The following is a 19429-nucleotide window of genomic DNA, read 5'->3' as shown; positions in this document are numbered from 1 at the left end:
TAGTTTTGTATCCTAGCCATATCGATGCATTCAGAAATATTAAGTTTCATGGACATCATTTTAAGTCTGGTGATATTGACAGCACAACCTGTCCGAATTATACAAGAATTTTTGCTGTACGTTACGTAGGACTTGACAACGATTTTCAGACATAAACGGTAACTTACATATTCAAGGTCGTAAATTCTACTGCTTGGTTGCTTTTATTTCTGTCCATCCAGCTTGTATGTCATTAGAAGTGTCGAATCCAGGGGTGCAAGGGGTTGGCACCCTTCCTTTTTATTGGAAAATTTGTCATTTTCATGTATAAAGATTGACAATTCTGAGGAACCGCCGGCTGGCAAGCCTTCTTTTCGAAGAGTCTCGATCCGCTCCTGATAAAACAAGATTATCGTTTATCGAAAGTCTGTGCTTAGTCCGAACAGATTGTATCATGTGGTTATTACAACTAGACCACGGTTCATTACCCCAAGCTCAACGCTTGTAGGATTCAAATGGAATCATTTACCAGGATCGATGAACTCTGAAATGGACGCTTTCGACTCTTAGGTGGCACTGCACGCATTCCCTGATCACGTTCGCTTTACTGTTTGGTGAATAAACCTTCATGACATGTTGAAAAGGATTTTTTTTTCTTTTTCTTCATTTCAATTTAAATGTCACGCGTTTAGTGATACCTCAATATGGATACAGGTATATAAGTATGAATCATTAAGGACTTTTTAAAAGAAAAAGTGATACCTTGTCTCCTGGAGTAAGAACACGAATTTTGTTCACTCTTGCAAAAAGTAATATGATTAACTTTATATCTGTCGAGCAAATCTGTAAACTATAGGTTTAATTCAATATTGAAAACAAGAAATAACAGGATTCGTGAACCAAGTTCGCTCTACACTTCAACTTTTAAATTAATATGATTTTAGGCTATGCCTATATATGATGGACGGAGCTCAATGTGTGCCCTCACCCTACCTTTAACATGTACACATTATATTTGGGTTGCCTTTCTGACTTTCACTTTTACAATTTTCAAATTGTTGTGGACGATCTGTTAAATCTCTGTTCAAGGTGCGCTGACCTGTGGCTATGGGTGAAGTAGTCTCATTCGGTAAGGAGAATGACTGTGTGAGACGCTATATAAAATACCTTTCTACACAGCCAATAACTTCCAAATTATCATTAAATAAATAAAAAATCGTATCTATTGATGTATTAAAAGACAAATAGCGCCTCCACACTTGCGAAATCGTCTATTTCCATGACAAAGTTCGTCTCTTCCATCAGAGTATTTTTAGCGATTCAAAGTTCTGGGTCCGGTTTCATAAAACATCTCAAATTGAGATTTTCCTCAAATCCTTCTTCAACTCAAAATTCGACCAACCAGATCACTTAAAATTGAAGATTTTAGGAAAAACACAGGAGTTGAGGAAATTCTCAACTTGGGATATTTTTATGAAACCTATGCCTGGTCTTACATTATACATGTACGCGCCGTCCAATGATATCAAAACTACAAGATGCATTCATTTTAAAGTTATATTCAAAACAGCCGAAAGTTTGGGAACTTTTTGTACGAACAATTCATTCATTTTAACCTTAAGAGGTATTTTGTTTTTACATTGTTTTATTATATAGATAGCAGTGATTTACCGTAAAAAAAAATCGATATTTCGGTAATTTCACTCTCGCATTTTCTCCCGCCAAAACTTCACAGCACGAATATCAATCCGCCGTTCACAAAATATAGAATTCATATCGAAAATAGCACTGAATAATGGAGGAAATCTATATAATAAATAGGATAATCAATAGGTTATCTGAATAACTAAAATATGATCACTCGTGCCAAGAACGGATAAAGATTTAACTCGTACGCGGAACAAGTTCCGAACACTTCTTAAATCGGGGCGTTCTTCGGCACTCGTGATCATATTTTGGTTATTCATTCTTTCCAATTAATTATCCCATTATTATTCATTGTGGTTACAATGTACCACTGGGGAAGCTTGGTAGAATATCCTTCTTCATTTTTTCACAGACTTCATAGCATGGCAACCAAAACATTAGTTTTGTTGAAAATGTCTATTTACAGGCTCTGCATATGTCATATGTTCCACACATTTCTAAACCACTATACCTGATTCTAAAAACTAAAATCAGAATTAGAAGCGAAGAGGCGAGCTTTCTAATTTTGTATTTGGCTAACTTACCATAATCACGTATGAGTTGCTGATAAAGTACAAAAAACACATTCGAGGTGGATAGTTCATCCATTTTCCATAAAACATCATAATCAGTAAGTCTGTTGAAATGTCTGTGATGTGTGTTTCCTAACAATAATTTAAAAATAATTAGAATATTTAAGCTTTGAATTTGTTTGTCTGCCTGAGACAAGAAAACTTTATTTAGATTCCTTTGGTAACGTGATTGGCAGTCTAAATACTTGAACAACATGCTCATGCAGTTAAGTACATGTGTTGTTCTATGTTCCAGTAAACTATTACATTACAAACGTGCTTTTTGTCTTTTTATAATATCATGTTAACATGTGCGTAAGAATCTCACTTATTTAAGAAAAAATGTCTACCCCGGACGAGCAACTCGGTGGGTGTTTCTAGAAAAGCAGACGACGCTTACCCTGCCGTTGCACCTGGTCCATGCTCCCAGTTTTTAGTGGAGTCCGAGTTGCTCATTTACTGTTGCTTCTTTGTATGTATTATTTCAGTTATTTTGTGTTCTTTGTTGTGTTTGTCTGTTTTCCATGTCTGGTCTTTGTCCCTGTATTACATTTGTTTTTTATTATTTACGCTAGAATCTTGGTTCCCTTGATTACTTTTTCAAGGGCAGAAACTCTATCAAAAACCGAATTTTTCCATCAGTCTATTAAAAATTATCTGAGCAAATCCGGTGATGCGGAGATCAATTAAGGCATCTTTGAATGAAATTATATTGTCGGATCGGTGTTTTTTTTTTTTTTTTTCACATATTGCCTAATTCTTACAAAAACTTACACTTAAAGGTTTATGAATTACTACACAGACGGAAAGTCTTGCGTGAAATTATTTAAACAGAGTTTGCACGGTAACGAGTTTTCGCATGATGTTCATACGAAAGTCGGTAAAATTTACTTCGTTCTCCGAAGTCGGTCTTTTTTATGTTATATGTTCAGGTAAATATGGATACATTATTTTTATGACCAACCACGGATTTAACTTGTCTACGAGATTTTATCAAAATGTCAATATAAATGCACTATAAAACAACCAATCATAAATTGACTACAAAAATTAATACAAAATAACTTTACATTCAGTACATGCATAACGAATGACTAATGACAGCCGCCTAAAAATCTGATTAGGACAAATTAGATAGTAATTATCAGAATTTGATCAAAATTGTTTGATTTGGAACATTTGTTAACGGAAGAGCTTCAAACGTTGGTATAATCGTTTTAATAGAAAAAGTTAGATGGGAACCAGACCAAAAATTAAATTTTCATTATTTCTTTGTGCAAGTATTGAATACAGATCTTCCATACAGTGACCGATTTTTTGTGTTTTATTTTATTACATGGTCATTGACGTTGATACAAGTATTTGAAAAAGAATGTGCACTATAACATCGTAGACACTTTTTTGGAAACTAAATCATTGAGAACTTAAAGGCAGATAACGTATGTAGATACAGGCGTTTGATCTTACTGCAGTAAGAATAATTTGCTCAAAGCAGCCTACTTAAATTATATTGGAAAGCACAGCACCTTGTGCATTGTTTTTGCTCATTATTTCTTGATCACCGTGGGTAGGCAATTCTGGTATAAGCATTAGACATAAATACGCATTAGTAATTACCAATATACCGTAAATTGTGAACAGAGCATAAATTAAGATGCATCCTCTCACCTGTTACAATGCTATTACAAATATCTGCAATTAAGTTTGATTTTTGAATCGGACTGCTATCCTCTCTGATCGAACTTCAAGACGGGAATATGAATGACGTTTATAAGTTCAATCTTCAAATTATTCAAAAGGTTAATTATAAATGTATGTATATGTCAAATTAAAGTTCAAGAGGTTAGTACCTTCTTACGACCGAATCAGTTTATAAAGGACAGTAAAAATTATACAAATTTAACCTACATGCTGTTGCACGGTCATAGTTTCGTCTGACATGAAGTTACATGTATCTGTGAATAGCACGTGGTACAAGTACCGAAGTTTAAAATATAGAACAACCCGGCCTGCAGTGGTTCCAAGTCTACTAGGACATAGAATATATCTAGACTAGTCGAATAGTCCTCACTAGATTATAAATACAAGTCAGTACCATTGCCGTGGTTTCGAACGTTTTGGATTTTCTCTTGATACTGCCATTTGTTATACAGTCTTTCCTTTTTGTCTGCTCCTTCCGACTATTGCATAGAATTTACCAGTTCGGTAATTCAGTTATTGCTCTTACACTTTACACCTGCGTCATAATAATATAAAGCTGTTACATTTTGTTATAATGTACAGTATACATGTACATATAGATGCGCTTTCTTCTGCTTCCGCGATTTTCACAAAAAATACAGCTTTGAATTATGTTCGATTGAATTCTAAATTCAAAGATATCTGTCAATGACTTGTGTTTATTTTACTTTCATATTATTTATTTGGATTTGATAGAGTTATAGCAGCGTTTGCCAACACTACATGTAACTTGTAAAAAGAACGTGTTGTTTTTAGTTTTATTATTTCATTTAAACGCCTTTTTACGGGACGATACATTTAAATTTATCCTGACCCGAAGGATACAATTAACACCTGTTTGGGTCATTTTGAATGACATTTTTACCTCAAAATGATATTGGGTATTTTTTATACGTTAATCAAGCTAATCAGGTGAATGAAATACACACAATGGGTAGACTGATTTGCTTATAAAACACGATATGTGGATTATTGGATAATGCGTAAAAACAATAATATGTTATTTGCGATTTAACACCATGATGTTAAGGTGTATATGATACATGAACTGGGTGGGTTGACATGACATGGTAAAAAGTCCCAACACTATCTGGCAGTATGCATGTAGTTCATAAATTTGTAGAAGTCAAATTTTTTTATGTTTATTTTATTTTCTATTGATATGTAAAGTAATAACCACTTACTTAAAGGATGAATTCAAGAAATTTAGAAAGGATAGGGGTTACAATTCCGAAAAAAAAAGGTTAAAATAACCGGACCCCACCCCCATTTCCGATCCGCCAATGCACTTTGTATGAAACATGTGCATGTATATACTATGTGGTCATACAACAGGAGCTACACATGTAACCCCCTCCGCCTTTCGAGTCGAATGAGTTAAATGTACAGTACAGCCTGTTCAAACCGTGTCTATGAATTAACCGGATTTATATGTCTATCATCAAGATGTTACTCGATTGCAATCCCACTGGAAAAAGATCTTGCTCTTATCAGTTTCTGCGCACTTTGAATTTGTGTAAACAGCCACCCGCCTTATCTGACCACAATCTCATCCCGCGGATTTCCATGTATGCGAGTTTTTCAACCCATTATACATTTTTTTTTATTTGAGAAAAAATTATCTTGTGTCCACGTGGAATATTTTGATTTCTATAAAATGAATGTATTTGTCAATTAAGAAATATCCAATAGCAATACTTTTCGGATATCAAATCTGATCTTCAACGTAGCATTTCATTTTCACGGTCTACCTAAAAATAAGTCAAAAATATAATTAAAGTGGGACATAGTTGTTTGCATTCAGTGGGAGCTTCCCGATATTGCACGAAGAAATAAATATATTCTCCAGCTCACCTACCATTTCTCCCGCCTTATTTAAAAAAATGTAAAAACAGAAAACTTGACAAAACTCCGGGTTTGAGAAAGTCTTCCGCTTTCTACGTATGCTGAAAGTTATAATTCTTAGATGTTGACAATTTATCTCTTTTGATGAATATATAAAAGTGTATTCTTTTTAAGTTACAAACGTATTAAAAGTGAAAATGTGTGATCTTTTGGCCGAAAAATCATCGGCATGTTTCTTAGATGGACGTCTACTTGAAATGAAAAAGTAGGAGGATGACGGAAATATTTACTATAAACCATGGAATCCCGTGTTTCTAATGTACTGACAAGTTTATTATGACATCACAAGCAGGTACATGTTTGCTAAATCCTCAAATGACAGATTCAGTTTCACGTGGTATCGTTTCAGAAACAAAATCTTCCTACATTTAAGATACTGCTATATTAATTATGCTATCAAGTTTTACTTGAGGTGTCAACAAAACCGTTTATCATGGCTAATATCTCAGGGATGTCATATTTACAGATGTGGGTTTAAACTTGGCGTTAGTGATATCAAGTTTCTGTTCTTTTCAGTTTATCTTAATATTACATAAAGACTTACTTGAGTGTGCATGTCAAAACCGTTTTCCTCTTTGATAAACTAAAAGGTATTTTTTGCATACATCGTGTATCCAGGGGCGGATTCAGGCGGGAGCGTGGTGGGTGTGCGCCCCCCCCCCCCGTAAAATTTACAAAGCATGGGTTGTCAGGGGTAGATTTAGGTGGTTTTAGTTTGAAACTTTAATTTCTCGCTAATTTTACTACAAAAAATATCTACATTGCACCCACTCCATAAGAATATTTCAAAAATTTAACCTCAAAAAAATTGTTCGCCACGCTCTGCACGACGAAATTTTAACTGTGTGCCTCCTAATCTAAAATCCTGGATCCGCCCTTGGTATCTATGTTAATTTAGAGTTATGTTTATATACATGTAGATAAATGACGACGTCGATATCAAATCTACAGCAGGTAAATGACCTACTTGTATTTACACTATTTACATGTATGTACACGGTTTTGCCTTGATTCTAGTAAGAGTTTCAGATCATTGACCTTTTCACACTGGTCATCCGGCTTTAAAAATGTAAGTGTTCGTTCCGTTGTTTTCATGACCGAATTTCTAGTTACCCTAAATGTCCGATAGATTCTTGAAATTAAGTTAATCTTTAAACGCTTTCGTCATTTAATGTTTTTCAACCATGTTAGTTTTACTCATCAATGCGTCTTTGTTGTTCTAATTTCAAATCGATTAAATGCGGAAAAAATAAAACCAAACTGTTTAGATATGGTCCATCTCTGCAGGAGAAGTATTAAACTATAAAAAAAAATCGTGTCATGGCAACGGCCGCTGATAATATCGTAAGAGGAACACATGCGACATTGTCCAAGCGCATTAGGAATCTCCCTTCTCACAAAAAACTTGTGCATAGATTTGAAAAGTATTCATATGAATCATACAGTTTCTTAACTATATTTACTTCTCAAGGATTGACATTAGGAAATGAAATCAAAGTAAGTGCGGCTTAGTCCTGAAACAGCATTTTAAAGGTCATCGAACTTCCTGGTGACCTTGAATGAGATGATCAGTATACTGACCATTTGTGACATACGGTGTCACTGAAATCTGTCTAGTAAATCGATTTCCTTTAGGACTAAGTAATTTTTACTGGTTTTAAAAGTTTATAGATTCGAAATGCATTGAAATTATTATGAAAAGTCATGAAAAATATATTGGTCTGGTTTAGATAGGATTCCGATTATTCAGAGTTCGATTTGTACAAGTTTCTTTGTAGTTTCATGTAGACTTTTTTTATTTTCAATAATTACACTGAAGACAAAGGGAACGACCATTTGATTATAAGGAGCTTTTGGATTAATTTTGAAATAAATATTTTGACTCCGGCTTTTTTTTTAATAAATACTTTGATCTTAAAGATGGGAGAGAAAAATACTTTGATTTTTTTCAAATCATTCTGATCCAAACATCATGCTTTTTTTAAATATGAACATACATATAAACATTTGATTTAATACATTAGCAGAATAGGTATTCTAATCGTTAACATGGAGAAAATAAATATTTTGATCCGAAGAAATCTTCCAAGCCCTCCTCTCAATATCAAATACTCGTACAATAATACAAAGTTAAGGGCAGATAATCGACGGCTATCTGCTCGAGGTTGGTTATTCGCCTTGAACAGCGACTCCTTTTGCTTCATTTTTTTTCAAAGGGAACATATACTTAACGTATGGAACATTGCAACAATAGATTTAACTTAGCGTCATATTTAGAAGTTTATTGAAGATATATAGTTGATAACATGCTGTTATATTGCTGTTAAATTTCCAATTTACCCTACATGTATACCACTGTATGGGGAATTTCGCTAAAACATGTACATTTAAAGAAGTACAATATGAGCTGTTAATCTCTCCGATTTTTATGATACATGGACGTTTATCACCGGTTAATGTGTTGTAAAGAATGCATGTTTTCTCAGTCGGGTTAATACCTACTGATAATTTTATTTATTTATATATTTATAAAATAACTAAGTTTATAGATGTTATGCAGATACGTCGCAGTATCATGTTTGTACTGCTTGTAAATTGGCTAATGCGTGTTTAGGTGGATGTCAAAGGATATAAAATCTATCTTGATGTGCTTCGATGTATACTATTTCATATTTGTGAAGCGATTAGGCGGAAGTGAAGGTATGTCAAATTTAATTATCAATCTATCCTGAACTTATTTCTTCTTATTGTTTTTTTTAGTTCCGCGTTTTCTACATTTCGCAGAGTATTTTTGTTTGTTTCTTGTTGTAATTGATGTGTGTAATATTTGACTTCAGATACATCATTTCGAGAGATACGCTGATCTTATATAACAATAGAATAGTATACATATATATATATATCTTATGCACTGGGTAATACTATTATAACTACAGGAAGCTATGTAAAATAGCAGGAAAATTAATGTGGTAGAACATTTTTGGTTCTATAAATCATCGGTTTCTCTTTTATTTAGCTCGCTAACAGAAGATTTAAAAGGTGGGTTCGGAGTTGAAACCCACTTTTTTTGGAACATGAAGTTAATTCCGTTCATTTTAAAGGTACAAATTGACCAATATCAGCCTGGAGCCCTTTTCTCTGGGCTGATATTATACACTTAATTTCATATCCAATTCTCTACCTGGACCGTCTTAGTTGCGATTGATAAGCGGAAGTGATAAGCTCAGTGACGTAGAATGTAACGGAGAAACTTTCTCTTCTACATGGAGTAAAAACTCCGATAAGGTCGAGATTGATCTGAACTTTACGTTTTTATCGTAGTCTTGCATATCAAATGATGACAATTAGGATTATTTTACAAAGAAATTTTCAATGATTGCCTTTTGAATGCTATTGTTGTTTTAATGATTCCAGATTAATTGGAATTCTACGAGTTTTTAATGACGTGTTGACAATTGAAATCATTGTTGATTTGCAATTTTGTCTTGAAATGGGTAAAAAAATGAGAGCAAATGTCGTATTCATGATTAAAGCAGAGAATTTGTTCATGTGTATAGCTTACAGTGTTATATCCTTTAAGCTGGACCGGTATGTTTGTCGTTTGTGAAGCAAGTCGAGGACTGACTTCGGTTACTGTGGGAAATCTCTCACTGTTTTTTTTTTCAACCATCCGCCTTCTGAAACACAATTGTGAACATTCTTCATACAATATTCTTCGATGAACTTCGATCAAACTTGATATATACATTTACAAAACGTACTTAAGTCCTTGAGAAACTCGGAACCTCAAGCGTGATGCCCTTTAAGCTGAACCGGTATATTTATCGCTTGTGGGGCAAGTCGAGGACTGACTCTGGGTACTGCGGGAAATCTCTCGCAGTTTTTTTTTTCGACCACCCGCCTTCTGAAACACAAATTTGAAAATTCTTCATTCGAAATCCTTCGATGAACTTCGATTCAACTTGATACATACTCGGAACCTGAAGAACTTTTAGAGTCAAAGAACGTGATGGTTGGGGCATTTGTTTAAAAATGCGAACAAAAACGCCGATTCTTGACCTTTGCACCAGTCTCCACCGCAGAACTGTAACTGCTTGCTGATTTACTGCGTATCACTCCGCTAGTTTAAAAGTTCTGCTATACAAGATGTGAAAAAAAATTTACATAGAAGGTTAATAAAGTGATGCCCCTTGTGAATAAACCTTTAGAAATCAAGCAGTTTTAAGGTTTGTAAGCCAAGTTATCTTTTGCAACTTTCAAATCATAGGGTCGTGCGGCATTTTTTTTTTTGCCATTTCCATGGCTTGTTTACATACAATGTGAAAATGTGCTAAATTTTGACCCTAGCCCCCATAACTGTTTAACGTGCTGTGAAAAAAAAACATTGAACAGCAAAATAAAGGACAGGCATATTCTGAAGTGCAAAAATGAAATATCTTTCAAATTATATTTACTTATATTTTAAAAAAATATTATTCAATCCCATGTGCACTGGCCTTCTCTTCTTGACAGATTGTTCTCCCCAAAAAAAGGGCATTCCTTGTGACGTCTTGATTATTTACTATATTTATACCTATAGCGCTCAACCTCCATCTTCCATTACGGTTAGTTTTTCCGGTACATGGTATATTCATTACAATTCAAACGGCAGCATGAAACGGAGTATGGCCGAATAGTATTAAAACTTTGAAGTATCGAATATAATAAGCTCAGCTGACAAATTCCGTGTTATACATATACAAATTTGAAACCGAGGTGTAGAGGGCGTCGTCTAAACTTGTCTAGTAATATAGTCTGTAGATTCTTTTTATTGGTTACTTAATCTCAGCATAAATTGACTTTAATCTCAGAGAGCTCAGATAATGATATGGTTTCTTCATAAATTTGCACATTCTACAGGTATTAATTCAATCACTTACAATCCGCCACGTGAAATCGGTAGTTATCATGTGCAAATAGGTATTACGAAAAATCTCAATCTTGCCAAGATCTCGATTAAGTGTTTTACCAAATGTTTTAACCCTAATCTTATCTATTTGTTTGCAACCAGGCAGGTCAAAATGTTCTCGCTCTTGGCATAAATATTATCTCAATCAAAAGGTTTTTTTCTTTTCATTTTTTTTTATTTTAAGAAAATTTCTGGTCTTGGTTCTACTTTCACTGGAGAAACAGACTAGTAATGCATTCCGTTTCAATTTTGGAAATAAGCAATTAAATAGAGACGACTCTTAACGAAATGATTTACAAGCATGCTTATTAAATACTCTCTAGAATTCAGCTGAAAGAAAAATAATGTTAAAAACTTTAATGTCATTATATTATATGTACCGTGTAGTTCTCAGAATGTCGTGTCAGTCCATCCGTTAGTTTTTGTTTCTCTGCTTCTATCATTTTTTTCTTTCTTTTCCAAATGACTCAGTCTTCTGCAATCTTGTCAATCTAGACAGTATCAAGAAATACTGATAAAATATATTTCCTTTTATTATGAACCAAAATATAACCAGATTTACTAGGTGATTCAGAAAAGTTTCCCCTTGCCATGTTGACTATGGTCATTGTATTCATTTGTTTTTAGAAATATATATATATATTATATGGGTATACATATTGACTAGGAGTCATCGCCCTGTAATGATTTTCATATCATAGACCATGTGTACTTCGTACTCAGTTGACCATAATTTAAACTTTTGTTTTTACTGATAGCTATCCCTTTATGACTTTTTTATGATTGCTTCTGATTGAATGTCATTTTCAGGCACAATAACATCGTATCTAACATTGTAATAATTATTCTCATGGTAGATAGAACCTTATACTGATAAAACTTCTCCATTATCAATAATTTACATTTTTTACGATTTTTGAAGAAATGAACGAAGTTTGTCCATAGATCACGCGATGAATGACAACACGTCTAAACAGAGAACTGATATTTAGCAATGCAGACATGATACACCTCAATCTCCCCCTCCGACCTGTAACAATTTCCTGATTTAACACGCCGCTAGATTACAGGCTCTGCTATACGCGATGTAAAAAATAGCAAGGCATGAACACCGTTTAAATGTAACATACAACTCTGAGAAGCTGTTGGTATCAAGAGAAAGAGATGGTATAGTACTGAGTGTGGGAGAGATTTTAGAGTTTTAACATAGCCAATATACTCTCTGTGGAGAAGATTGGGTACATGTGTGCATCATTCTAGATAAAGTTTCATACTGAATTATTTCCATTCAAAGAAGTTCACGACAATTAATGGAAAATACGATGCGGACAGCTGTAGACCTTATCGATCCCCACGAATGCGAGTCATTGAACTTCCTTACGTCCCTGGTACTTTTGGTTATCATTTTTAAGTACAAGAGTTGGTCTTAATTGTTCAGGATATAGACCGCTATGGCTTAAATCTTTCGTAGTTTGGTCTACTCTTTCCGTACAATGTAGCTGGAGTGAGATTTCGTGTATTATAAAAGTCCTTTATGACCACAGTTAGGCATTAAAATCGTCAAAATACATATAGGGTCAGGTAAAGGCAAATTTAACGTATGTATCGTGCAGCCAACTTAGTGGTATTTCTTCTTTTCTCACACGAAATTTAAGATTCTGTACCACCACTTCGTGACGCCTTGATATGTATCATTTCAATGGACCCATGATTCTATTTTAACAACTTTACACTTTTACCTTTGTCATAGAAAAAAAACTACATCATTGTGTAATATTCGACTACATTTCCCGGATTTTTAATCTATTAAAAGATATGTCATATAGTTGTTTAAACATGTGATCTCTCCTTTTCCTGTTTCACACGCATTTAATTAGGTTTTAAAGTCAAAAATAGACGTCGATGATCTGAAGATATGCTTCATAATTGAAATATATGTCTCTAATTAATGCAATTGTATTTTTAATTTTCACAACTTGATCCCTTTACCCACCGATTACATACATTTCAGACCTAAAATAAAATGATGTCAACTGTCAAAAAAGTCATATATATAAACCAATAAAACTCGAAGAAAAATCGGTTTTGTCTAGGTCTACCGTAAAACAAATATTTGAATCATTTTTGCTTATTAATGTTGGTTAATAAAATATGGTTCATTTTTCTTGCATGTGCTGTTATTTTATTTTTTTTTATCTTCTTCACTAAAAAGCGCTTATTATATGATCTCCAATAATTATGTAAACTCAGATACTTTTTATCGTTTCCGACATGCAATAAGAGTAGGCCTTTCTGGCTTTGGTCAGAAAGTCCGAAGGGCAAACAGGAAGTCATACCGGTCTCACTAATTAAGAACAAGAGGTGTCAAGAAGCATCAAGAAATGACCTTATATATATCTTTATTTCTCAATAAACCTCTTTACAGTGGTATAGAGACAGTTAAAATTACAATATAGTACTAATGGCAAAATATATGATACATGTATGTAAAACTACATACTTTAGGAATATCAGTACAATAGGTTACGAAACAGTATATGAAATCATTACAAATGTACATCGAATTGCTTCAGTATTAAACATATTACTACCCTGGAGAATTCAACTTATTAATTATAGCATTAATTAATTTATATAATTTACTAAGATCCGAGACGTTCTTAGTTTGCATTAGATCTCTCATAACAAGAATATTTGGACGTGATCTAAATCTAAATTTCAAATTATTCCGTCTATCAATATCAAATGCGGAGCAAACAAAAAGGTGATGAAACTCATCACCAATATTGTGAGAGTTACATAAAAAGCATTTTCTGTCATTTCGATTGATATTTCGCCATCTGCCAGATTCAGTCGGCAAATTATGATTTGCAGTTCTAAATCTACAAAGTCCAGTCGCTTTTTTATCTAAAATTTTCAAATAGTGTTCGAACTCAAGCTTTTCTTCAAAGATTCGATAATTTAGTGTCTTAGGTGAGTTCTTAACTTGGGAATTCCATGACTGGTTAAATTGATCTGTCAGTTTTTGTTTGACAGTGTTATAATGCCAGGTATTACTGGCAAAATTTTTTGTATCCCAAACGTATGACAATCCACAGTTATCAAATATGGATTTAATAAAGTTAATCCAAATCATATTTTGTCCATCAAAAAATTTTCATAAACAAAGTTTGTACAAAATAACAGGTAGTTTTTCTTGTTTTTCCTAATATTAATTTGGACCAGTAATTGACTGTTCTCAATTTGATGCAAATATCAAGAGGTTATCTCGCAAGCACCCCGTAGACCATGTAGTCTGGTGTGGTACTCTTCAAATGTAATAACATTTTACAGAATTTTAAGTGTTATTACATTTGAAGAGTACCACACCAGACTACATGGTCTATAGGGAGCTTGGGAGATACCAGAACCATCAAGTGGTCTAGAAAAAGAGATAAGGGGGATTTTTTTTTAAATGTATAAATGAATTCAACTTTGTCCTTGTACATGTCACACTTGCCTCATATCAGGTTCATTGGGTGTTGCGGTGTTTTTGAATACACGTTACTCTTCAGATGAGGATTTGTCGCGCCCTAAACTCCTCTTCCTTTCCTGAGTTAACATATAATCAAAATTGTTAATAATTTGAAAGCGAGAAACCTGCCGGGAATTCGAACGAAATTATGAAAAATTAGTTTGCTCTTTTTGATAACTTATCCGAAGTGTTATATTGAACAGATTTTTTCTATGGAAAAATGTGACGCCTGTCAATCTGGTTGCATAGTGGATATTGCGTGAGATCATTCAACACATTAAAGGGTTTGAATGATATTATTTGCTCTTTTTTGTCAATGTTACTGTAACCCATAATAAATGAACCACATCAAATGAACGTTAAACCAATTTACGATTAGTTTCAGGGCCTCCATGTACATTTCAATCTGTAAGATGACGTTCAGCCCTTTAGCACTGACTGATTGAAATATACAACGTTGATTTACATAGAATTAAGCAACAGAAATTTTCTCTAACATTTATACCTGATAATTTACCTGTACGGTCACCTGTTAATGATTTAATTAATCATGTATTCTGTCAACTCAATCAAACAGTTTACATTAAGTGAACGAGAAACGGTGATATAAATAATTGGCTTTTATCAGTGATTTTTTGGAATAAAGCCCCATGTCAATTGCCATTTAGTGAATTAGATAACTTGGATTTATGCATTCGGTAAAAATGGTCCTCCAAATGGAATAAATGGTATGTCATTTTAGATTCATTTGTTAATCTTTCTAATGACAAAATATTTAATTTATTATTTTGTTCATTAATTGATAGTTACAATATCAGGCATTTTAACAACTGTTTCAGGCATTTTTTTCTTTCACTTTTTTTTCAAATTGAGGTAGCTAATGTGGTTTAATTCAATTACTACAATTTAGCAAGACTTTTTTTTCAGAAAAAAATAATGATATTTAAGAAATTAATAATCGCTTGTTGTCTTAAGAGAGTAACTGCAATATCATAATTTATTATTGCAAGAAATCATCAGAATGTACTAGAAGTATCTTTCTTGTGTTTGTAAATGAAAGTTTGAAACGTATTAAATTATTAATCACAAATGTACATTAAAATAAAAAAAAAGACATCAGTTATGACTGACTGTCAATGATTGTACATTTGATGTATATAATAAAGTATTGACAATATTACTAGAGTTTACTCTATCATCCATTGAATTTATGATGGAACTGAAATGCATCTTGTCCCCCATTTTTGCATACACATTAATAAACTGCACAGTTTAATAAACGCTTGTCTTTTTTTCTCTAGGTTGACACAACCATATACAGGGGCGGGTCCAGACACCTTGAAAAGGAGGGGTGCCAGCCGGGGTTCCTAAGAAAAATACTAGGAAGTTATTTACTATTTTTGTCAAATGACAATTTTCTTCATTAAAAAAGGGGGTGCCAACCGGCTACACCCCTTGGATCCGCCACTATGTATACATGTATTTACATGCGTAACTAATTCAAACTTTGTCGTTTTACCTATGTGCTTGAAATTCTTATGTACTTTCACAACATTTGGTAGCTTCTTTATGAATATTCAAGTGCACTTGCGATACAAGCCGACTGTAATATTTCATGCAGTTTTTTTTCTTATATAAACTTTAACATTTTAACGTACATATTTTTACTTAGTGTCCATTGTCGAATATTTTTACATGTACACGAAAAAAAGTGCACAATGTAAGAGATAGGCTAAGCATTGACACTTTAGATATGGATGTACAAGTATGTACAAATAAGTTTTTGAGCACACTCAACGTTTTAGATGGACCTATATTTCATTGCTCATTTCTATTTCACTCAATTTCCATTGTTGAGCTTTTCATTATGTAATATTACATGTAGTTTTGCTTCTATGCTTCCCAATCATCCTTAAGAATTCTCGTATTCCTTAAGATGTAGACCCTTTTGTAGTAAGTTCATTAAAATGCTCACTTCCGCGAGGTAGGGCTTGGGTAAAACAAAAGAATTTTCCTCGAGCAAAATCCTTCGCTTGCCCACCGACTATCCCACAGTTAGCACAAAAGGGTCTATTGGAGTGTATTGATCGCAGTCGTACCTTAAGTATCTCGAAACCTCATGTGCATAAGTACCATCATTCTTTCAAAGCAAATCAGTACAGTAATTTGTCAACAGATTCACGGATTCTTAACAAGTAATATTCATATATTGTACCTAGTGGTGAAAATTCTATTCCCTATATTTAACAGCATACTTTATTAGCTAGCGTAGGGATATGCATTAAAGCAGGATGTGGTTATTTGGTCTGCGGAGAAAATTTATTACCTCGTCCCATTTGATGTAATATTAGTAGCGTGTATGGATATCGACTGGCGCTTTAACAAAAGTGAAGTGCCCAATGCTCTAAATTTACAACAACGCCCTATAATGAATCTCCCTATTTTTTTGAATTAATCTAGTGTTGGGAAAGATGCCACGATCCTCGCACGTTAAAGAACCGTTGTGTGGTATTCTATCGGAGTAGTAACCATTGGACTCCGCCACAGTAGGCTAAATTGCCCGACCCTACCCACCACTCCCTGTTTCCAGTGGCTATCAAAATTTGTTGACCCCACTATCCTTGTGTCCCATACCATTTTTCATTTCATTATCATTTCATGTTCCTGAATGTAGCTGAAATATTTCTGATTGGGCGTTAAACCACTACAATCAATCAATCAATCAATCAATCAATTGATAAATGTTTTATAATATCCTACCGATGTTAAGGTGTCAACGTGTTTCACTTTCATGCGCCATTTGTGGCCACAGTGATAAATACAAAAAATGCAGATTGACGATTGGTTGTTGATTGCCTTTTTGGTGGCAACTTACTAGGTGTATTTTTTTACTGCTTGAGTGAAAACAAAGGGACTTTTTTACGAACTCGCTTTGACCTTCGGTATATGTATTTCATCTTATCTCCATAAAGGTAAAAGTAGTAGTTGGTCATAATGCATAACTTGCATGTTCCATTCGCACGACCTTTAAATATAAATGTTTGTCCATTCCTTACGCTTATGGATATTCTTATACATGTAACACACGTTGAAAATGGATATCAGTTTCGAGATAAATGTGAAACAGTTTTTAGGTGGCTACCATATAGTATAAATAAGCAGGTTTCTTAAATGCGATCAAATTGATGTATTTTTTAAAAGTAATACCTAATTAGTACATGATTAATTAGCGTCGTGTACTTTTCTCTCCTTATACCTAATTTTGAAAATGATTTGTGTTTTCTGTCTATATATCCATACATTACGTAAAGAAACCAAGTAGCCTAAAGGCAAAACCATAGATTTGAAAAGGATTGGTACTTAAAAGGGATATTGAGAAGCTGTTGATTAATATATGTTTTTTAACTGGAAGAGTCACGTATAAATATATATCAAACGGATGGTAAAGGGGGGAGTCCGAGAATAAGACACGACAAGCAATTACCCCTTCACATGTACATACATGTACAATATACATGTGAAAAGGTTTCAAATGATATTCACATGGATTGTGCAAACACATTTGTGACAGAGTTCACGTGAAATTCATGTTAAATTTTCACAAAAAAAGTTTATGTTATGTGAATTTCACGTAAAAAGTTCACATGAAATTCAATTCTCGTGATTTTCAAATGAACAATATTTGCCTGTGTTTTATGTACAAGACCGTGAATCTTCGGAACAAAACAAACAGTAAACCGTTGATTTGTGCTGTTTCATGCTTATTTTCGAATCTTGACCATAATAAATATTATACAACTCAACTTTTGAGGAACTTTTGTACAATTCGATTCAAAACTTAGTCTTTCTTGATGTTTAGATACTTTGTGTACTACATTTGGCAAATGCAAATACGAAATACATATGTATGTCTCTATTTCATTTATTTGTGCTTGATGATTGTGTTTATCACTCTTGTTTACGACATGATACGTATAAAACTAAGGACAAAATGTAAATGTTATAATCAATATCTCATAAATCAGATTTTAGTGTCCCCACTCCCACATTAACGAAATATTCTATATTTTGGTTAATATCCCATTATGGACAAAGAAGGCTTCGAGGGGTGAATGCTGGTCGCATCTGTAAAAAAATTGTCTCGAGCTTGCATCGCCGTGGACTCGAATCTCTATGTCATCCTATTCTATGCTCAGAAATTATTTGATACCAATGTCCTTTTAAATAACTTCACAGAAGCTTGTATGACTATTGTACGTTTTATGATTTTGTATGACAAATCGATGTTATTTGTGTGATACTGCACATATCGCTTTCTACAGTATTGTCTATACAAGTAGTAACAATCTGTCTCAGATATTGACTTCAGTGACCTTCAATATACAGTCAAGGGCATTTTGTCTATCTCGACACTTTTTATTCTAGCTCCTTGTCTTTAATGAATCATCATTACTATTCTTCTAGTTATTAACGATTTCTTAAAAAAAATCCTGTCCCTTTCCAAGACGACTTCCTTTCTATAGTGACCCCTTTTATGGGTAATCCCTGTCTATGGCTACCTTTTTTCAAAGACTAGTTTTTCAAATATATAGAGTATAGTTTTGGACAGGTATCGGTCATTATTTGAACTTTGGGTCAATTTACAATTTTCCTTGATAATTCGTGTACATGTATATTTACCAAATGTGACCATGCATATAAATTGAGATGACCAACTCTTAACATAGATTTGAACTTTCATTATGTTCGGTATGGTGATGCAATTAGTGTGTCCTTGGTAAAGCTCCTCTTGTTTTGTCCAATTAATACAATAATAAATCTCTTTTTTAATAAATAACTATAATTGAAACTCACCTTTTCTTCATATAAGGTTATTAAGGATTACAATTGATAATATCTCAGAATCACTCGGTTTCCCGTCAACCAATATAATACTTCCGGCGCAGAAAGATTACCGAGGTATCACTAAGTTGATAAATCAAAACCAGTTAAAGTAAGCTATAAAACGTTCATAATGTTATTAAGTAGTACTCCAGCTAAGAATCATGCAAAAATGTGATCCATGGGTAAAAAGCCTACATATTT

At 33.5% G+C, this 19429-nt stretch overlaps 1 protein-coding gene and 1 long non-coding RNA gene across 7 annotated transcripts in view; one reads left to right on the top strand and one right to left on the bottom strand.

Annotated features, from left to right (window-relative positions):
* LOC148620041 (FMRFamide receptor-like) overlaps window positions 1–19429 on the top strand; it is a 75052-nt gene that overhangs the window by 24686 nt on the left and 30937 nt on the right. The window contains exon 1 of one of the 6 annotated variants that reach the window (XM_088580619.1): window positions 8233–8582. The exons of 4 other annotated variants lie outside the window; for them this stretch is intronic. The gene's annotated coding sequence lies outside the window, so the exon portion shown is untranslated. Of the gene's footprint in view, window positions 1–8232; window positions 8583–14901; window positions 15073–19429 lie in introns of those variants that run through there. One more of the 6 variants, XM_088580622.1, reaches the window with a different exon arrangement.
* On the bottom strand, window positions 184–19364 carry LOC148620042 (uncharacterized). The gene is made up of 5 exons (XR_015921692.1): window positions 19199–19364; window positions 11211–11321; window positions 9445–9559; window positions 2211–2330; window positions 184–374 (listed from the first exon to the last, which is right to left on the bottom strand). It is a non-coding gene; the product is annotated as an uncharacterized LOC148620042 (long non-coding RNA).

Source organism: Perna viridis, chromosome 4 (assembly GCF_037379345.1).
Source record: "Perna viridis isolate PV_CMFRI_1.1 ecotype Kerala chromosome 4, ASM3737934v1, whole genome shotgun sequence".
Taxonomy (NCBI): domain Eukaryota; kingdom Metazoa; phylum Mollusca; class Bivalvia; order Mytilida; family Mytilidae; genus Perna; species Perna viridis.
This window is presented reverse-complemented; position numbering and strand designations above follow the sequence as displayed.